At 43.3% G+C, this 22,975-nt stretch overlaps 1 long non-coding RNA gene across 1 annotated transcript; it reads right to left on the minus strand.

Annotated features, from left to right (window-relative positions):
* Window positions 1–12,869: 12,869 nt before the first annotated feature.
* On the minus strand, window positions 12,870–20,703 carry LOC138730935 (uncharacterized). The gene is made up of 3 exons (XR_011339121.1): window positions 20,644–20,703; window positions 15,635–15,716; window positions 12,870–12,997 (listed from the first exon to the last, which is right to left on the minus strand). It is a non-coding gene; the product is annotated as an uncharacterized lncRNA (long non-coding RNA).
* Window positions 20,704–22,975: the final 2,272 nt, after the last annotated feature.

The raw sequence follows: 22,975 nt of genomic DNA on the forward strand, positions 1-22,975 counted from the left end.
CTCTACAACCTCCTTTCAGGTAGTTATAGAGAGCAATAAGGTCTCCCTTCAGCCTTCTCTTCTCCAGGCTAAACAACCCCAGCTCTCTCAGCCGTTCCTCATAAGGCCTGTTCTCCAGCCCCTTCACCAGCTTTGTTGCTCTTCTCTGGACTCGTTCCAGAGCCTCAACATCCTTCTTGTGGTGAGGGGCCCAGAACTGAACACAGGATTCGAGGAGCGGTCTCACCAGTGCCGAGTACAGAGGGAGAATAACCTCCCTGGACCTGCTGGCCACACCAGTTCTGTTACAAGCCAAGATGCCATTGGCCTTCTTGGCCCCCTGGGCACACTGCTGGCTCATGTTCAGTCGGCTGTCAACCAACACCCCCAGGTCCCTCTCCTCCAGGCAGCTTTCTAGACAGACTTCTCCTAGTCTGTAGCACTGCACAGGGTTGTTGTGCCCAAGTGCAGGACCCGGCATTTGGCCTTGTTAAACCTCATCCCATTGGACTCTGCCCAGCGGTCCAGCCTGTTCAGATCCCTTTGCAGAGCCTCCCTACCCTCCAGCAGATCAACAATTCCACCCAGCTTAGTGTCATCTGCAAACTTGCTAAGGGTGCACTCAATGCCTTCATCCAGGTCATTGATAAAGACATTGAACAGGGCTGGACCCAGCACTGAGCCCTGGGGAACCCCACTTGTCACTGGCCTCCAGCTGGATTTCACACCATTTCCCACCACTCTCTGGGCCCGGCCATCCAACCAGTTTTCCACCCAGGAGAGTGTGCGCCTGTCCAGGCCAGAGGCTGACAGTTTCCGAAGCAGAATGCTGTGAGAAACTGTGTCAAAGGCTTTACTGAAGTCCAAGAAGACCACATCCACAGCCTTTCCCTCATCCAGCAGTCGAGTCACTTTACCTTAGAAGGCGATCAGGTTAGTTGGGCAAGACCTGCCTTTCATGAACCAGTGCTGACTGGGCCTGATCAGCCAGTTCTCTTGCATGTGCTTCATGACAGCACTCAAGATCACCTGTTCCATGACTTTCCCTGGCACTGAGGTCAGACTCACAGGCCTGTAGCTTTCTGGGTCCTCCCTATGACCCTTCTTGTAGATGGGCACAGCATCAGCCAGCCTCCAGTCCAGTGGGACTTCCCCAGTCTTCCAGGACTGTTGGAAGATGATGGAAAGGGGTTTGGCCAGCACATCCGCCAGCTCCTTTAATACCCTAGGGTGAATCCCATCCGGCCCCATAGACTTGTGGGTGTCTAGTCGGGCCAGCAAGGCTCTGACCACCTCCTCTTGGATCAAGGGAGCCTCATTTTGCTCCTCTAGCTCCTAGGTTTGTACACAGACGGAATGACTTTCTTTACAATTAAAGACTGAGGCAAAGAAGGCATTAAGTACCTCAGCCTTTTCCTCATCCCCTGTCACTGTTGTTCCTTTTGCATCCAATAGGGACTGTATGGTCTCCCTAGTCCTCCTTTTCTTATTTATATATTTATAGAAAGATTTTTTGTTATCTTTCACAGACTTGGCCAATCTGATTTCTAGTTGAGCCTTAGCCCTTCTGATTTTTTCTCTACACAATCTCACTTCCCTCCTGTAGTCCACCCAAGAGGCCTGTCCCCTCTTCCAGAGCCCATAAACATTTCTCTTCTTCTTGATATCACTCAAGATCTCTCTGTTCAACCAAGCTGTTTTTTTCCCCTGCCAGCTTTTTTTCCGAGAGAACATGGGGATGGCTTTCTCCTGAGCTGCTAGGATTTCCTTTTTGAAGAGCTCCCAGCCCTCATGGGCTCCCTTGCCCTTAAGTACTGTCTCCCATGAGACTTTGCCAACCAGCCTTCTGAAGAGTTCCAAGTCTGCCCTCTGGAAATTTAATGCTACTGTCCTACTAACCACCCTCTTCACTTCACCTAGAACAGAAAACCCTATCATCTCATGATCACTTAGTCCTAGGCGTCCACCTACTGCCACATCCCCCACAAGGCCTTCTCTGTTCACAACAATATGTGTACAATATGTGTAATTTACATACATATTTTTAAGTGTTTCACACTCACAGGTGTGTATACAAATACCTATTTCTGAGCAGAAAACCATCTACAAATGTCTCATTCATTTGCTTTCTCTGCCCATAGTCAAAAAATAATAAACATAGGTTCACAGAACTTTATCTCAAGTAAATCTGCCATTATTAGGTCAAGTTCAAAGAGGAAAGCAGCCAACAGGTCAAAAAAAGTCCAAACAATAAACCCATAATATTCTGACTGGCCTTTTCATTTGTTTTTGGAGAGCTCCCGAATTACACATGGAACAAGACACAGCTACCAATTGTTTTCTGTTTCACTGAAATTAAAAGCCAGTTCCAAGGGTTGCAACATTTCTGTCCAGCAAATAAATTATCATAATAATTTACTGTCATGAGTTGTCTCCTTTTTTTATACCTAATTTTCCTAGAACAATAAGAAAGCACTCATTTTAATTTCTCATGCATGAAGAAAATCCTCTGTCTTAAAAGTCTCCATTCACATTGCACAGGAAAGAACACATACTTTTTGCAGAACGAGATCATTATCGGTCACACTGTAACAATCAACAACTGTAAGTTTCAAAATACATCTATTAAATTCAGGATCCCAGCCTCATTCAAGTGTCCAAAAAGAAATAACTGACAAAAAAAAAAAGAGCACTTGGCATAACAATCTAAGAAACCCATAGCCCATAAGCAGCACAAGTTCAGCACAAGTTCATATGCTTGTGCTGTACGTATTATGAATCAGAGCTAAGGGAAATATGATGAACACTCAGCCCAGTACCGCAGTGCTTCCTTGACAAGGCTGGCACACCTCCTGTTGCACTGCAAGGTGTCCCAGACTGGGATCTGTCCACCCATGCCACCCCCCCTGCTGTCAGCAACCACTTTGGACATAAACAGAAGCAATAAAGGAGAGGAAAGCATCCCAATTCCAGTAGTGACTTGTATCAAAGAAAGATCCACGAAACCTAAGTAACTACTACGATGTTTGTGCTTACACTTTTTCTTGAGATATTCTAAAAGGACTGGAACTCTTACCAGTCAACAGCTGTGTACAGCCTTTTATGTCACTCTTCCATGAGCAGTGTCACATTCTTCCCCCGTGTTGCAAGCAGCCACAAATAGATGTCGGAATCCAAAAATATTAAATTAATTTCATGGGATTTATTTTCTTTACTTAAAAAGGGAGGAAGGGTGGAAGACAGAAGAAAAAGGAAATCGTACCATGCAATACATTTAGAATTGTCTAGGATGAGGGGAAGAGAATTATCTGAACAAATTTAGCATCTGAAATAAAGCCTGCAGTTCTACAGCACAGCAAAACAAATCCACACAGGAATCCAGAACTTTCCCAAAGCCAGAGTACAGGATGTGTGTTTACTTTAGTAGACACCATCACTGCACAGAATAGATATTCATATCCAGGGGAGATTTAGATTAGATATTAGGAAGGAATTTTTTCCTGTGAGGGTGGCGAGGTACTGCAACAGGTTGCCGAGAGAAGTGATGGATGCCTCATCACTGGAGGTCTTCAAGGCCAGGTTGGATGAGGCTTTGAGTAACCTGATCTAGTGAAAGGTATCCCTGCCCATGGCAGGGGGGGTTGGAACTGGGTGATCTTTGAGGCTTCTTCCAACCAAAACCATTCTGTGATTCTACAGTTTTGCCCTTCTATTAGATCTAGAATAACTCAGAAGAAAACAACAAAGAATTTGACTAGCTTAGAGATGCTGCCGTGTGCTTGATCTGAAATGGTTTGTTTTCCCTGCATCAATAAAATATTCCAAACTCAAATATATCTCAGCAAAACATATTTTTTTAAAAAAACTCCAGAAACTTACTGTTTCCTAGAATATTTTGTTTTTCACTATCTCTGAAGTCAAAGAAAATCTGGTATGACAATCTGAAAAATAAAGATAGAGGACATTTCTAAAAAAATCCATGAAAATGGTAACTTATATCATGAAATCTCTCCAGAAAAATATTTTCTTCACTAAATAGAAATAAGCAGATTGCCATATTTACTGTTGATTTGTTTGTTTAATAATTATTAATCTAGGCAGTGAAAATAAATAAAATCACAAAGCTTCCTACATCTGCTTTGTGAAGAAAGCCCTGAAGAGAAAGAAAGATGCTTTCAATCTTGAGGTCACTAATTATTTCTATTGTCCAAGACATTATACTTTGACTTAACAAATAGTGTATTTGACAGATGTTTTACGAAATAGCCAGTTTTTGCTACTGTAACACCAGCAAAATAATACTGAAGCCACACATACTGAAGGTATGTTAGAAAACTGAATTGGTAATAGCTATGTCACCAGCTAGATTTCAAGCTCTGCTGTATTTTTAGTTGAGAAAACATTCTTCTCAAAATTTGGAACATACAATTGTTAAAGAATTTTAAAAGTATATCATCACAGGTATCACTGAAACTTTAATTTAATCAAATATAGATATGTCATCAATATTGATCTTGAAACTTTGGCATACAAATGTAAAATTCTATTTCTAACAAGACTGTTAGTCTAATGTTTTGCTCTTCTGAAACTAAGACCTTGGAAAATATATGCCTGCACAATTAAAAGCGATCACTCGTCAAAATTTCCAGACAAAATGCAAGATAAAAAGCAATGCATCATTGCTGCTAAAAGTAAAGCCTACTATATCCATTCTCTTACAACTTGAGCACACATCCAGAAAAAAACCAACACTTTTTTTTTTTTCTTCATATAAATGTTTTCAGGTAGGATTAAACATTGCACAACACTTCACCTTCCTGTTTCTTGTTTAATGAGCAGAAATAGACTGCTTTAAAAGTAGAAGCACTCAATTCAAGTAGAAGACAAGTGCTTCATGTTCTTCAAACAAAGCTCTTAGTCAGAATGAAGAAAAAGTTTAATCACTTTGCTCAGTTAAACCTGAACATTTAAGAAGTATTTCTGGACAGGAGCTTTTTTAATGTTTATATGAAACCAAGGTGACCCAAACAAAAAGGCCTTTTTCCTCTGTAGGTGTCTTTTTTCATTAAAAATAGGCCTTCCACTTCAAGACCTGCAATGTGAAGGAAAATATGCTGCTGTTGCTCAAACTTCAGACACTATTTGTTTAAGACTTAAATCCTTTAAGCTGCCAAAATACAAAGTTTCAGTAGTTCAAACCTTCAACCAAAAAAAAAAAAGACGACATTCACAAACACCTTTGGGCTCACAAGGGGACCTGGTTTGCATCAGAGGTGGCACAAAAGCATTTTGCAACAGAATTTTCTTACACGGTTAATAGCCAGCCTAAAACCAACAACAACCCCCAAGATACTCATTACAGAGATACCACTGGGAGTTTGAAAGTCCTTGCGGATGAGCATTTTTATTTTTGGTTTAGAATCATAGAATGGTTTGCGTCGGAAGAAGCCTTAAAGATCATCCAAATTACTATGTTGGGCAAATCAGGTGAGAATCTTCTCCTACATGCTCAAGAACCTTTAAACAGCTCTACCTATGCTTTATCACAGCAGTTCCCTTCCTGCCCTGCAGTGGCCCCTTTGTGTCTGTAAAAAAGTATTTTTTTACAATCAGTTCTGGACAACCACTGCAAAGGACTCACTGAAGCACCGTTACCAATCTGGGATTTATGCCATCATTTTTCAGTCAACGCTGATTAAAGAGATTTGGCAACATTGCAAACATAATTCAGCATCTCTGGCACTGTTTAGAAAACTGTGATCACAGCTTCACATGCATTAAGACTGGTGGCCATCTGCATCCAAAGAACATATAATCAGCAGCCATTGGAACTGTGGGTGAAAAAGATAGGTGGAAAAAGAAGAGAAGATCCAACAGAGTATGATTAAGCAAATACCGTGTTCTAGAAAGACTAAAGCTCCGGCATTAAAAATAGCCACTTTGTCAAATGTATCTCACATTCTGCATACACATTTTATAATACCAAAATATTGTCACATTAACCACACATTAAACCCCAAGACTTTTATTAAATACAGACGGCTGAATACATCACACCTTAAACCAATAGTTATTTAAATGTGTTATCAAACCGCAGCACTGTTTCTCTCCCTACACTGCCTTTCTCCTTTCTGACTTTGCCTGATATCAGTACTCTAATGACACAAACTCAGATTGCTCCAAGGATTCTTCTGGAACCAAGAAATGGAAGCAGGGTATAAAGCTATTTAAGAGTGTGATACTAAAAGCTGTGGTATCAGCAAAACAAAGGTGCAGACAGCAGCAGATTTTCTGTGACTACTAGAGAACTTGTCTCCAGTGCCATCTGAAAGACAACATCTAGCGCTCTGAATATGGAAATTCAGCTAAAGCCTGGAGATCAAACTGCTGCCAGCAACAGATTTCAATTCAAGCAGATGGAAGACAGAAACTTCGGCTCCAACAGGTAGGGACTACTGCTGCTATAAAAGGCTAAGCCTTCATCTGGAGAGTTTTCACACAGTTGTTAGGAAATCCTTTTCAGAGGAAAACTAGGCCAGTCACCCCAACAGTGCAAAGAAATGACAATATCACAGCCCCCCAATGCTTGTCCATCTCATCATCTTCTCTCCCCTGCCTCCAGCCATTTTCAAGTAAAAATAACCTTCATGGGGACATCACGGAATTCCCACTCCAGCTTCGTGCCCCACCTGCTCCTCAGAGGTGAGACCACTCCCTTACGACTCATCTTACAAACTTTGTTCATCATGTGTGTAATTTCAAGGATTTCCACATCAGCCGTTACTGCCAGGAACGCTTCTCTTTGGTCTAAACTCTGCTCTCATTTCCACCCCTGCTAGCACCAAACAACAAATGTTGCAGAGAAATTAAGCATCCAATAAATGCAACGTCATACACACACACTGGTACCAAAGTATCGCTTTCAAACGCAGAAGTGACAGAAGAAGCGGTCTCTGGGAAAGGACTTTTTTGAGCATCTGAAGCACACCGAGTCAGAATATGAGGTCTGAACAGCAAATGAATGAGTTTCTCAGTGTGAAATCAAAGGGACAATAGCAGGACACGGGTCTGAAAGGCAACACGGAAAACGGTTTTAGCTGGGCTGCCACAAGAACAAAAACGTTATGAACCATCCTGGTATTTCAATAAATACAAGCTCATGCCATATATACATATGGGCACCGTTTCTTTTCCTCACACAAATCCTCACTAGGTGTTATTTAAGGATATTCGAATGAATGCCCAAAACCATGCAAAAACCCGCAAAACTACCCAGCCATAAAAAGGAAACATGTAGCCTTATCTTCCCTTTCAACCTTCAGCTACCAACCCATTACCATATTCACACTGCCTGCTCTCAGACCTGTGCAACACGTCATTTAGGAGTAAACCAGGTCTACACCCAGATTACTTTCAACCGCACGTACCACAACAGGAAAGCACAAATATATCTTAGAACCACTATATTGTCTCATTCCTGTCTGCAAACAATAACCTCGGATAAATGCAAGACTATTACAAAGCATCTCCGCTAAAAAAAAAACAAACAAAACCCCCACTTTTCCCCTACAGTTGCCCACCTGTACAATGCATTTAAACACTATTAACCAAACCCTTCCTCAACACACATCCATTCATCTTGTAAAGGGATATAACAGCTGTTCAAAACTAAACAGGGAGGCAGGGGACTGGATGGAGAAGGGGGCTGAATTCCATTTGACAGCCTAGGAAGGCTTACACTTTAGGAAGAACGGGAAGCAGCTCTTCTGAAGGAGAGGCTGTTCCTCTGACCGGAATCACCTTTCATGCTGCCTAGTCTGGAGGAGGATAGAGTTATTTCCTACTCTTATTTTGGTTCAGCAGGCGGAAAAAAAAAAAAAAAAAAAAAAGCCCTTTATATCCAATGTGTTGCGCTATTTGGAGCTATATGACAGAAAGGACTACAAACCAATATTTTAGCAATGCATCGAAGTTCCAGCTTCAACACAAAACAGACACAAGAGTCACCTTAAAAAAATAACCTAGCCAAGTGTCCAGTCAGAAATATGTTGTTCATTTGTACACAGAGAGAAGAAATTGGTATGTATCTTGGAGCTGATGGAAATGGGAAAGATGAGGTGATGACTATGGATTATCGATAATGAGCCATTTCCTTGGAGTCAATGGCTTGTTGAAGACAGTCAACTGAGCAACCATGTTTTTATTTTTAAGCAATCTTTCTTTCTCTCTGGAAACAAACCACTTTTGCATACATTTCTTCTACCCACAAGGTAACCATTAAAGAAGTTTTTATATTTGTAATCATCACCACTAAAAGATTCTGAGACAGAGTATTTTTAGCATAACCATGCAAAAGTGAAATATTTCCATATGCATCGACTGCAATTAATAGTTTTCTTTGATTTAGGTGTCTGTAGTAGTCAACTTGGGAACCTCATGTGTCACTTTTGGATTTTCTTTTTTCCGGTTATGCTTTAGGAGGCTGATTCTGAAAATACAGCAAATTCTTATCACTTAAAAATATTACAGAGCCTCTATACTGACCTTCTAACTCACACAGTGCCTTGAAGGTGCTCCTTTCAAGCATTAGTTCAGTATTTTGAAAATTTGTTGTGCAGAAGGCTACTTCTCCTTTCACTTTCTTTCTGAGAAATGCAAATCTCCCAGTTTTTAGACTTTTAGGTGCTTCCACTTTCCAGCTGCTAATTGTGTTAATTCAGTAGCACTGACGTCCCCTCAGAGTTTATAGTTTCCCTTGGGTTTTTTCTTGGTTTTTTTTCTCTTTTTCCACATCTTGCTGCTTCTACTTCTCTAAGTTCTGCCCTCATGATCTTCAAACATAATTCTGGAGGGTCTTTCATTATCTCCTTCCCACCAACTACATCATAAAAATAATGACAAATAAATTATATTTTCCTGATCTTTCCCTTAAATTAACATCAAAGTCTTTTAACATCTGTTTGCCAAGAACTCATTCATGTGGGTTTTCCTAATCCTATCAAACTTTCACAGACAGCCTATGCCTCTCAACTTCTGCTCTGCCAAGCACCCTTTCAGTTCAGGTATATCCCTTGCCACCTTCATGGCTTCAGTTTCAAATGGCCTCAATTATAGTCTGATCCCAATCTGCAAGCATAACTGCAGCAATGAGGAAAACAGGAGCCATCAAAAAAAAAATCCCCTTCTACTTCTGGAACTAGAACTAAGAGGTGACCACAGAGCATGTTGTTCTACTCAATATTGTTGAACTAGGGCCATCAGGATTGGGAGCTCTCCTAGCAGCTCTCAAAGCTGGGAAATAAATATGAAATCTATGGCAAGGACTACTTCAACAACCCTCACAATTTTGCAGGCTTCCTGCAATCTCCAAATGCACAAGGCTGATAATACTACTATCGCATTCATTCTCTGGCACTCGCTTTCAACTGTTTCATTGTAAAAGTTAGGCCTCCCGACCCCGTCTGTTTGAGACAGGACTACTCAAGACCTTATTTTACTTGAGACACAATCACCATGGCTTCTCCTAAAAGAAGGTTTCACCGGATTCTCACAACTGATTTCAAAGAACTGTTTCCCTTCCCCCTCCCATGAACCTCACCCATACAGCGGTGTTTGTGCCAAATGCAAATTCCCAGAGGAGGAAGTCAGAAATAGGATGGGGGAAAAGGTGCTCTTACAGAAAAACAAATTTCCACCCTCAGACTGACAGCTTTCAGGAGCATCCTTGCAGAAAAAGTACTGTACCACTGTGTCTCTCTCCAGCCCCTACCTGCCAGATGTGGTATGGAAGAGAAGACAGGTTCCACTAACTCCTGAGGTGAACTATCCTGCTTATATGTGCATGTCAGTGCAGGAGACTATGTTCACCCTTCCTCTTCACACAGCCCCAGATACTCTAGGAGCAAGTACAGTTTGAGGATTTTAACACTTCAAAGCTAGACAGGACACATTCAAAGCAACATCAGACTGCTACAGCAGGATGGTAATACAATAGCACCCTGCTGTTCCAAGAGTAAGAACTGAACGTGTTGCTTTCTGAGCCGCAGTACCCTGAGTTAAGTCTGAGGTAAGGGAAATGGAGGAAAACATGCTTTTGTCCCTTCAGAGCAACAGAAGGGAAACAGCAAGGAGGCAACAGAAGAGAACCACAGAAATAAAGAATTTCTATTCCTACATCCCTGAAACACCTATATGAGACATGACATTTACATAACAAAATACTAGAAGTTTCCGCTGCTCTTCCTGAAAAGGGAAATCTCACTAGAAAAACATCGGTCCTCACAATTTGTTCCCCACTAATTGCCTCCCCATGTACCTGCTTTCTGCTAGGACTGAAGAACACTGTTTTCAGAGCAGCTCTCGAAGTCTCCCTGTGCTTAGCAGCTAGTGTAATTGCTGAGCTGCTTCTACACAGCAGAGTAGAAGCCTCCACTCTCCTTCTTTCCTCCCAGGACAATACTATCCTGCTGAGAAGTAACAGGCATTATGCACCTACTGAGAAGCAGCGCAGTACCTGTACAAACAGCCAAAAGTGAGCCTGTGATGACTTCTAATGGCTTTACTTACATCCTACCAGTCCATTTTTAGTGGCATGCTTGGTTTACCTATGAGACTTTCATACGATTACTGAGTTCACATCCAAACCTGCAGGGTGCTGAAACTCCCAGTTCCTGACAGCACCTGTATACTTATCACTGTTCTATAAGTGGGTTAGTTAAGCTATATAACAGAACTGTTAAATATTTTATGTAGGCATGTTCCTTCAATATACTAATTAGATATTTAATCAGAAATGTTCTCAAAATTAAAAAGAGCGCACGCATCCAAAACTCTCCTTGCAGACTCACTCACTATAGAAGCTTTCACGTAGATTTTCTCTTCTAGACTGTATTCTGCTGTGCTCTCTTTTTATAGAGTATATAACCCTCTGGTCATAACAGATTGCTCGCTCCCAGCTGGAAAGCCTCTTGGGAACACAGAACTGTAACCTACCATTAATATATTAAGTACAGAACATTTCAGACACCATGACGCAGAAGTCACAAAGATAGAAAGCTACGTGAGAACCTGATGCAGAATTAAGAAGGCTTGTTCCATATCCCTTGCTAGCTCAAGCGAAGCACTAAACCTACAGCTCATGTTGAATGCCTGTGCCTCAGACACTGCTACCGTAGCCAAGAGTACTTCTAGGAGAAATATAGTTCTTACTGATATTTCTTGGAAAGGGTAATTTTACTAAAACATAGATTGGGTCTGCTAACAGGAAAAAATAACTATTTTGGGGTAATCTGTTCTTGCCAAAAGAAACATATAGTAGAAAAGATTCAATCAGAGCATATGTAGTTTCCTCAAGTCTTAAAAACTTGGTAAGATGAAGTCTATTACTTGTAGGAAAAACCCCTATGTAATGCAGACAACTTAGATGGCAGCACCCATACATTTTGAGTTAGTGCTCAACAAATGCGTCCTCGCAGTTGTTTGGGAAAGGTACACTGCCTGGAGAGAGAAAAGAGTTTTGGAATAAATCAAAGCAAAGAGGCACTTCAACATTTCTACCATTCTTAACAAAAGTGGAAGAGTTTACATTGAAAGCAGCTCCTTGCTACACAGCATTTCCCCCATTTTCTAATGGGCGAGTCATTTACATGCCATCACTAGTCAGTCCCACAGGTTTAAAACCACTTATGTGACACTGCATGCCAAGCATAATGTACAACAGCCAAGATACATAGCTTCACATGAAGGGACTGAACACTTTGTAAAGCATTTTCTAATCCTTCAGCAAGAGAGGAAAAATCACAGTGGGGGACAGGCAGCATCACTACCCATAACTATGGCTGTTCAACATCACTTCTTAAAAAGATTGCTAGTTTCAGCTGCTTATATTTTCCCAAAGCATATACCCAGAAATTTTTCATGCTGAGTGTTTGCCTCAGACTGATTTTTAAAGAAAAATCACTAGTTTCAGGTAAAACAGTTCATCTACTGCGAAGAATAAGGGCTAAGGGAAAAATGTTTTGCATAAATTAAAAAATTCCAAAACCCGTCAGTCTTTCCTTTCTATCCTAATGCTTTTAAAAGTCACAAACCCCATAGATTCACTAGACATTCACTCAACTAAAATCTCTAAAGATGCCAAAAACTTGAGTACTCTTGACTTCCACAAGTGACCTAACTGCACATGGCAGACTCAATGTTCCAGTCCCAAGGGTTAGGAAAACTGTTAATTTTAATAATCATTCAAGATCAGTTTGGCTGTACAATAAACCAGGCCAACAGAACCTGTACCTCTAGGGTGCAAGACAAGCCTTCAGGAATAAAAAAGAAAAATCAAATTCAAAGGAGGGGGGGGAAGGGGAGAGGAATGGCCAAACTGAAGGAGTTACTTATTCCAGTAACAGATTTGAAGAGCAATACTGGCAAGGTTGGCTTAAAAAATGAATACCAGGATTGAGGTCTGTGGACAGAAATAAGGTCAGACATTAGTTGGCTGAAAGGAATTGTTGCAATAATGAGCTGGGAAGCAGACAGGTATGACAGAGCAAAGAGACTGAACAATAATAAGGAAGAAAATCAAGCTGGGCAGCCTAAGCTGCTGCAAGGAGGCCAGGAACCAGCTGTGGGAACAGGAGAGACTGGACACAGGCTTCAAGGAAGAACCAGACTTCCTGAGCAGAAAGAACTAAGTATCAGTTAGCTTGGGTGTCCATCTCAAGACATTCATGTTTCAACTTTTGAAGTATACAGTCTTTTACATAATATAGGCAGAAATAGCTGGGAGAAGTTAGCAGTTCTGTAAAACTGAAACTAGACCTTAAATTGGGCACCCAAAACATGAGAAATATTGTATTGACCGATGGCAAAAGGAAAATTTTAAAAGACTTGCCTTGCGCCACACAGGAACTGGTAGGAGTGGTAGGGTTGTGTCCCAGGCCTCTGGAAGGATGCAGCTCTCAATTAGAAAGCAACCTTATTCTCCTCCAATCCCCTGCTTGGACAGCTATACAGCTTCCAATTTCTGCAACAAGTAAAGCTGTTACTCTCACCAATGCCCTTCACTGCACAGTTCATCCCCAAATTAGGCCCCTCCTGTGTATTAAGTACAACACAGCATCACCTTCCATTCAGCACGGAACCAACAGCACTAAACACTTCCCCCAATCCCAGAAATGAGAACGGATGATCCACCAACACATAAAAAATAGTTAAGATCACTAGAAAACCTCAAGGACTGTGTTCGTCCACGTTTCTACAAGTATACTACTGGACAGCAGAGCAAGTTCATGAGTCCACAGGGAATTTTAAGCATCACACATTAGTTTACAGCTGTGACACGAGCTTTTAAACATGGCTAAACATACACTACTTTTCTAGTTATATTATTATCTACTGTTCTCATATTAATTGTTGCTTTATCTGTGTTATACTGTACAATTCTGAACTCAAAAAAGTGAACCTTAAAAATTGGAGTGATACAATTCTCATGATATAATTCTCTTAGGCACATAATGTCCATTCTCGCAAAGTACCTGAGAAATGCTCTACAGACTTCTGGACCTGGACAGAATTAACAACACACTAATACTTATCGCTTTATGGTAAAAATATAACAGAAAAGTGGCACACAGAGCTCGGCAAGTAGCTGTGGTTACTGAAAAGATTACCACGCTGCTGCTCAAGTTTACAGCCTCCCATGCAAAATCAATGGACCAGATCAAGTGAACACACTTCAGAAATGTCAAGCCAACAGTTTAAATTAAGCTGCTGAACTTTGCACTGAAGTTGCTGAAGCGCAGGCACGCATTTCATTCCACTTGCCCTGCTGTGGGAGGCAGTAATTTCCAGCCTAGTAAATGTAAAAAGTATCTACAGGTTTAAAAGAACTCTTACTAGCAAGACAAAACACAGCATGATGTACAGAGAAACCCAGGTGGGTACAGGAAAAAAAAAATAAAAAGAAAAAAATCTTTAGAGGGTCTATCAATAACTATTACACTGTATTCATAGAGGATGTTTTTTAAAAGAGCACTATGAAAAATTAGAGGCTTAGCAAACTATGAAAAACTAGTTCCTTAACACAGGCCATTACAGAGAAAAAGTAGAAAAAGAGTTGGGGAAAAAGCAAGAGGGACTTCAAGCAAACAAATATTTTTAATACACCTTATACAAAGCAATTTAATTCTGAAATCTTATTCAAACTCTCAAAGACTGCACAATTCTTGGAAAAAAAAAAAAAATCTTCAAAAGCCTGAATGCAAGCTTCAGACTGCCAAGGGTTAAGGCTTGAAACACACACAAACTGGAATTACAGTAAGATCCAATGCCTAACCCTAGCAGTAAGCCCAGCACTTTCCCCAGGACAATAGATTTAAGAACAGAAAATGAGCAGAAAGATAAATTCTCAGCAAATCTAGCATCCTCTGTTCCTCTGCCGTTAGCCGCAATTTCTGCCTTAGAACCTTGTCCTACTCACTGCAAGGGGAAGTTGCAGGCATCAAATTCTAAGCATGGTTCATTCTGCTTGTACGTGCTTCTGCAGCTGGAAGGAGATTACAGAAAACTGCTTGACACATTAGGGTACCACCAGGTAAAGAAGCTATTCAAGCACAGAGTTAATCAGGACTTCCTAGCCTTGTAAAAAAGGGAGGAACTGAGCATATGCTGAGGCACTCACAGGCGCTGACTTAATTTGTAGAATTCCATACAGTTTGCTACAGTGCTGTAAGGGCACCTTAGCTATAAACTGCCCCAAGGAATCAAGCTGTGCTGCTTACAAAGATGTGCAAACTTGAATGCGTCACATGGTAGAATAATTGTTCTTATAAAAGTTTACATGAGTGGTAAAACATGTCATTATCTTCAGCAAGGGGAAAATAGCCATGCTTGTGAGAGCAGCCAACACCAATTGCTTTAAAGCATCTAGCAATGGGAGATAGCACCATGCAAACCCTGTAGCAGGCGTTTGTCTGCAGGTTCTCATTCAGAGCAGCATAGCTCTGCTCGCTTCCCATATGCTTTGGTTCATGATGCACCTGCCAGGGAAGCCCAGCTCTAAAGCCCATCCCCTGCTTTTGCATTCTCCCCAAGTACACCCCAGCTGGAGCTACAGGTCCAGAACTGCTCCGTTTTTTTTGCAGAAAACTACAGCTTTGAAGTGCTACACTGGCAAACACTATGAAACATAGATCAGAAACAGACTGGGTGCCTTTTTTTTGTCACTCCATCTCCTCTTTCCTGTATGGGCCACCTACTCTCTCATCCTCCCTGCTCACTTCCCTTCACTTTCCCCCTCTACATCCCCAACTCCTTTTCTTCCATGCTACTCCCTCTTGCCTCGCCCAGTTGTCTCCTCCACAAAATCTGTTCTGCCTGCAACAAACTGGAAGAACAGAGCTGTATTTAGAAAGCATTAGTTTTCACACAACAGGCTTCTCTGTTAGCAGGACAGAGCAGTAGACCACAAACAACATGCAGGCCTTTGTGAGAACTATAAGAACATCAAAGGGGTTATACTGCCCTGAGTGGACCAGATCTACACAAACCAGCTCAAGAACGCCAATGCCTTTATCCATATGTCTTGCTGATTTCATGCAAGGTCACAGCGCCATCTCACCGCGGTATGCAATGCGTACTTTTAGTGTACACAGTCACAAACCTTGGTTGCAGAGAAATCCTTATTTGTGATTTATAAGCTGCAGAGAAAGTCTCTTTCATCTAACATCAAGATCTCAACTCACCTGGAAATTAGATGGAAAGCTGTGTTACTCTCTTGTATTTCATCAAGATGGTTTTAGACAAGATAGGACATACCTTCAATTTCCCTATTTCCTATTTACTGCATGTTTGGTAAAAATGTCATAAATTCGAGAAATTCACACTCGGTGAAAGTATAAATGGCCAGGGATAGCCTTTTTCCCGAGTGAAAACACTTTACTGCAGCTTTCAAACATTGTTTTCAAGAAGCGCTAAGATATTTCTGAAGCGTTGGCACCTCCCTTTCCTGCGTGAGAGACAAAAAAGTGTCTGGCTCGCTCAGCAGGCTGACAGAAGCAAAAGCACAATGTCCACCTGTGCTGGCTGATGCAACATCATTAATTCCAATGTCTGAAACAGGGAAAACACAGCAGTAACTGCCACGGAAGTCTAGGGAGTTCACCATCCATTATCTCGTGCACCCTTCCCTTACTGCATGCCATACAAACCACAGGAGCTGCCTATGACCCTACCACTCCCATGTGCAGCCAAGACACACACCCTCCTCTTAGTCACGTCCTTAGTTTACAAATGCCTCTTACCCTCCTCACTTCACTTGGTCCACACTCTTATTCTCAACCTGCTCCGCTCTGGTCATTCTTTGGTTTTGTCTCACATGCTACCAATTTTTGGCAACACTTCCCTTACAGCCAGCAGACGACTAGAGAGAACTAAACTTGGGAAGCAAAGGAAGGAAAGCAGCAGTGGCTGTGAAGCAAGAAAGGGAAAATCCTCCTTCTATCTGAAAGTCAGAAGAATCAACTTTGCCTACAGTAAAGAGCTTATTCTCTTAGGTTAAGCAGCAATAGGTGTGATTTAAACACATCTGAGGCTATGCCAATCTACCTGACGGATGTGGATGAAGCAGATACACCCCAAAGCCGCCTTCTTCCAAGGTCAACATCTTCGACATTTCTGCAGAGGATGTCTGTTTGAGATTTAGGTAGATAATCCAACAATAGGGAGGAAATTCAGTTTGTCAGAAAAGAAGCAGGAAGGGAAGTAACGAGCAGGAGCAAAGAGCACATGAGACAGAGCCCTGAGCTATGCTGCCAGTGTTATTTGATCTCCTATCTCCCTTCAAGGACAACGGGTAGAGGTTTCAAGCCTCTTTCTGAGCAAGGCAATTGCTCTCCACCTCCAGGGAGGAAATAAAGAAGTTTTCACAACACAATCATCTACAAAGGGGGTCACTTTACAAAGAGTATTCTTATAATGTAAAGGTGTACCAGCAAAGAAGTAATCAAAGTTTGATGTAACAAAGCACATGTCAGAAGCCTGAATGAACTCTTAACAAGGAAACAATCAAAAGGGGGCCCTTGGCATTCTTGTTTTCCTTTTAGTTGCAGTACAAGAATACAAAGATTAAGGAGCCCACAACATTTTGGAAACACAGCAGACATTTCAACTAGCAGCCACTTCGATCCACAGGGAGAACTTCTTCCATTTAATACAGCATCTGTGCAACCAGACTGGACTTGAACAGGTCTAACAGATGGCTGAGGATATACAATCCTCAATATATCCGAAGCCTTAAGACAGAAAATTCTACTACTCTAGTAGGGGTGTAGCCTTCTGTCTCAGGTGACAGCAGGCAAGACAGAAGTAACTAAGTTTCTGCAGAGGTGCGATCACTGTCTTCAGTAAGTGAGCCAAACACCCTCTGAAGATCAGGCGGCTCCTTTGTCACACTTTGGCAAGGTTCTTTGCTTCTCCATGGGTCCCTGCAAGCTACCACCCACTATAGATTAAGTTAAATTTAGGTAATTAAAACCAAATTAAATAACCAAATTAAATAATTGTCACATATCAAGAAAAAAAAGCATAAAGCCTAGATACAGATAGTTGAAAACAGCACTAAAATCGTGATTTGCTGACAACTTGGTACTGCCAGCAGAAAGCAGTGAATAAAGGAGGCCACATCTACCTCAACGTTTGAAAGGAGCCAAACTTCTAAATTTAAGAACATTGAATTTCAAATTCTTGCCAAAAAAACCTGTGTGGGTGGGTGTGTCCCTCCCGTCCCCCATTGCTCCCACCTAACGTTTGCATTGAGAGTCAGAGGCTTGTGAAAAAAATGGCAAGATATCGTATTCCCTGTGAGAGCCCTCCAAGTTCCCTGAAGCAAGGTAGCCCACAACTAAATCCTTCAGAAGCAGGAAAATGCTTAGTAAGTTTTTAAATTAAGAGGTTCTGAAAAAAACAAAAACCCAAACCAAAAACAATCATTAGCAAACAGTGGTTCCCTTAAGGAGAAACAAATAATCTTGTTTCCAGGACAACAGGGTTCTACTAGCTCATCTCCCTTGCGCTAGAGTTTGAAGGCATACAAACACAGAAGAGAGCCTCTCCTTCATAGAATCATAGAATAACCAGGTTGGAAGAGACCCACCGGATCATCAAGTCCAACCATTCCTATCAAACACTAAACCATGCCCCCCAGCACCTCATCCACCCGTGCCTTAAACACCTCCAGGGAAGGTGACTCAACCACCTGCCTGGGCAGCCTGTTCCAGTGCCCAATGACCCTTTCTGTGAAAATTTTTTTCCTAATGTCAAGCCTAAATCTCCCCTGGCGGAGCTTGAGGCCATTCCCTCTTGTCCTGTCCCCTGTCACTTGGGAGAAGAGGCCAGCACCCTCCTCTCTACAACCTCCTTTCAAATAGTTATAGAGAGCAATGAGGTCACCCCTCAGCCTCCTCTTCTCCAGGCTAAACAACCCCAGCTCTCTCAGCCGTTCCTCGTAAGACCTGCTCTCCAGCCCCCTCACCAGCTTTGTTGCTCTTCTCTGGACTCGCTCCAGAGCCTCAACGTCCTTCTTGTGGTGAGGGGCCCAGAACTGAACACAGGATTCGAGGAGCGGTCTCACCAGTGCCGAGTACAGAGGGAAGATAACCTCCCTGGACCTGCTGGTCACGCCGTTTCTGATACAAGCCAAGATGCCATTGGCCTTCTTGGCCACCTGGGCACACTGATGGTCATGTTCAGTCGGCTGTCAAACAACAACCCCAGGTCCCTCTCCTCCAGGCAGCTTTCTAGACAGACTTCTCCTAGTCTGTAGCACTGCACAGGGTTGTTGTGCCCCAAGTGTAGGACCCGGCATTTGGCCTTGTTAAACCTCATCCCACTGGACTCAGCCCACTGGTCCAGCCTGTTCAGGTCCCTTTGCAGAGCCTCCCTACCCTCCAGCAGATCAACACTTCCACCCAGCTTAGTGTCGTCTGCAAACTTGCTAAGGGTGCACTCGATGCCTTCTGTTGCTTAAGGAGTAACACAGCAAAACCTTCCCTGCTAGCTCTCTTCTGCTATCGTAGAGAAGCTCAGTATTACAGACCTTCTGCAGAAAGGATGATATTGGCCTGCAGATAGAGAGCTCCCATGAAGGCAGAGCACTTGATTGATAGCAGAGAACCCCGCTACCATCCACACAGCACAAGCAGCTCCTGCTGAGCGTTGACCGGCACATACTGACTGATCAAGCCGGGGGGGAAACATGTCACTGGGACAAAGATACAACTTCGTCCTTAGACTGCTTCATCAAAGCCACGTGAAACAGATGATGGTGCATCAGTACTGGAAAGACATTTCTACTATATTTCACAACCACATTCTAGCTTAACAAATGGGCGAAAATCAGAAAGACGCACCAAACTAAACATACAGTCTGTTTCCTTTTAAGGATCCTCTACATGGGAAAGGAATTGTAAAAGTCAGTATAGAATAAATTAAGGGAGATTAAATGTTCTTAAATGTCCTATCGCTTTCCACAGGGCACTCTGCTCACTATGCGCTGCTCTTCAAGTCCTGTCCCCCAAACAATGGTAACATAAGCAGAGCTCACGAAGAGCATGGGCACACCACATGTCATCAGACAAGGATCACAAACGCACCCTCTGATACTCACTTTTTTGAGCTCCGACTAGCAAAGCCTGAAGGGAAAAATCCCACCTGCACACACACAAGCGTTTGCATGACTCTTTCTGAGCATCAGAGCGTGCAGGTGTGGAGGGGGTATGGCTACCCAGTCCCACCTCATCTTCGGGTCATCCCACCACGGCAACACCAAATGTTGCAGGTCGGGAATATCTCAGGGATGCAGGGCCCGCTGTTCTGCAAACCCACACCATGGCACAGGGCCATAAAAACAGCATCTGCGCTAGCAGCAAAAGGCACAGATCTCCCCCCCCCCGGAGAAGAGGAGGCTGAGGGGAGACCTCGTTGCTCTCTATAACTACCTGAAAGAAGGTTGTGGAGAGGAGGGTGCTGGCCTCTTCTCCCAAGTGACAGGGGACAGGACAAGAGGGAATGGCCTCAAGCTCCGTCAGGAGAGGTTCAGGCTGGACATCAGGAAAAAAAAATTTCACAGAAAAGGTCATTGGGCACTGGCAGAGGCTGCCCAGGGAGGTGGTTGAATCCCCATCCCTTAAGGTGTTTATTTGATGGGTGGATGAGGTGCTGAGGGATGGGGTTTAGCGACTGATGGGAATGGTTGGACTCGATGACCCTGGGGGTCTTTTCCAACCTGGCGATTCTGTGATTCATAAAAATACCCATAAACAGGAACGCACAGGAGCTTTCGAGCACTCGCTTAAATAACAGATTAAAAGCAACATCATCCACCCTTTTTTTTTTTTCTTTCTTTCTTCTTTTTGAGGTCTCCCTCGCCTCTGCTCCCCACACAGAGCTGTTTAAAGGTCCCGATCGGCTCGGCACCCCTCGGCAGCCCCGGGACGCGGGGACAGAAACCGCGACACCATGGGGGGGGGGGGGCCGCGGCGAAGCACCCACCGCCGCGCCCGGTGCGAGACCCGCCGCTCCTCTCCCCCGCCTCGGGGCGGGAAGAGACCTTCAAGATCGCCCCGCTGCACCGCCCCCTCCTCCCCCCCCTCCCCAAATCGCCGCGCTGCTTACCGCACCCCGGCACCGGCTCCCGCGGCTCCCCAGCCCGCCTCGGGCCGCCAGGGACCCCGCGGCCCCCCGGCGCCGCCCCTCCCACGGCGGGAGGCACCGCCCTGCGCGGGGCCCGCGGGGAGCCGGCGGCGCCGCCACCGCGCACGCCGCACCGGGAAACGTTTCTGCTCGGTATCTCGTCTAAACCTCCCCTCTTCCAGCTTAAAACCGCTCCCCCTCCCTCCTATCCCTTCCAGTCTATCCCCGTTGCCCCTAGTCCTACCGCCACAAGCCTTTGTGAACAGTCTCTCCCCAGCTTTCCTGCAGCCCCTTCAGGTACGGGAAGGATTTTTTTTTTTCTTTTCTGCTCGATACACCAGTACGGTTCCTCCATTCATCCCTACTCACTGTCCATATTCTAGGTGGCTCAATAGAGGTTCCACCAGCTACATCTGTTGAGCCTGCTGCGTAGCTGGAGTCTCAGAATCACCAGGTTGGAAAAGACCCACAGGTTCATCGAGTCCAACCATTCCTATTAATCACTAAACTGTACCCGTCAGCACCTTATCCACCCGTATTTTAAACACCTCCAGGGAAGGTGACTCAACCACCTCCCTGGGCAGCCTGTTCCCCTGCCCAATGACCCTTTCCATGAAATACTTTTTTCTGATGTCCAGCCTGAACCCCCCTGGCAGAGCTTGAGGCCATTCTCTCTTGTCCTGTCCCCTGTTACTTGGGAGAAGAGCCCAGCTCCCTCCTCTCCACAACCTCCTTTCAGGTAGCTGTAGAGAGCAATAAGGTCTGAGCTTGCTTTCTCTACCACTTTCTCCACCACGCTGCTGCCACTGATAGAATTAATTTGCTCGGTGTCAAGTGTACTTTGAAAGAACGTCAGAAGATGTCACAGTCCAGCTCCGGCTCCTTCTCTTATTTTTACACAGTGCATAAATGCCAAGAGGAATATGAGTTACTCACGAGCATGACTTGTGGGAACGCCCAGGAGGTTCGCGAGGGGATCCTGCACGCAGGAAATGGCCTGAAAGGGGGAATTAGTGAGACGCACAAAGACACACTTGTCTGAAGGCCTCCAGCCAATTGTGCATGGTGTGCAGAGGATGGCTGCCAAGTACCAGCTGAGTCAGCCCCAACACCACTCTAGTGTAAGAATTCCAATTTGCCTGTTGCAGTTTCCCGACGCTGGAAAGCTGCCAGCTCAAGTCCTTGATATGATCCAAATTTGGATGGAGAAGCCAGGAGACGCAGCTTGAATTTTTCGTTTTTCTTTCCAATCATCAGTTGTGAAAATCCATTTTTATCTGTTTGACAGGACTGATCCAATCACTTCCGTTTCAAAATCAGATGGAACTTACAGAGGAGAGCCTACATTCAACGCTTAGTCAAACGTGATTTACATCATCTACCTTTGGTCATAGTTTATCACAAAGCTAATGAACCGCATCACTTTTTTAAGCAAAATGTAGACAGGAAATAGAAGTTTCTCTGCATACCACACAAGCTTAAAGCCATCCTCTTATAAAAATATTGAATATACTTAGCCAGAACAGGTCAGAAAGCAAATAGACACTGTCACTAGCACCCTTCAGTTTGAGTAGCATGTTCAACAGGGTTAAGAAGCACAAAACATTGTAGTTTCTTTGTAGCTGATGCCAATTTTAATCGCCATCAACCAAAATATGACCTTTTAAAAAAAAAAAAAAGGAAAACAAAAAAAAAAAACCCCACAGAAAACCCACAGGCTTGGACAACTCTCCAAGGATCCTAAAAGAACAGTGTTTCCTACTGATGTTCACTTACGATCAGTAAATCGAAACAGCACTAAAACCCAAAAGACCAGAAGGACACTTATGTTTCACCAGCATGGAAGGAGGACATGGAGAATTGCCACGTTATTTATAGGCAGAACAGTCAAGAGCTACCCAAAGCAAAGTAAGAGAAAAGGTGGCAGAGAAGGAATGGATAGGGTAGGTAGGTTTTTCATTTACCTCACCTTTTTGTACATTTATAGATTGTTTTGATTAAGAAAACCTAAGTAACAAGCCTCAAGCATTCATTGTCAAACACTAATTGTTTTATCTGAGCAGAGGTAGTTAGAAAGGTACCCTGGGACCATTACCAGATTTAAGACTATTCAACATTTTTCCTTAAAACTGTAGAAGCATTTATAAACTCACTGCTCATAACATTTGTGAACAACACAAAAGCTGACACTACAGTGAAAAAAAAAAACTGGTCTATCAGGTAAGAGTTCTAGAACAGCTGATACAGCATAGTCTTCAAAACCTTTTTCTTTTTTTCAGCCAAAACCCAGGTTGTACTTTCGGGAAAAGAACAC

This window comes from Phaenicophaeus curvirostris, chromosome 1 (genome assembly GCF_032191515.1).
Source record: "Phaenicophaeus curvirostris isolate KB17595 chromosome 1, BPBGC_Pcur_1.0, whole genome shotgun sequence".
Taxonomy (NCBI): domain Eukaryota; kingdom Metazoa; phylum Chordata; class Aves; order Cuculiformes; family Cuculidae; genus Phaenicophaeus; species Phaenicophaeus curvirostris.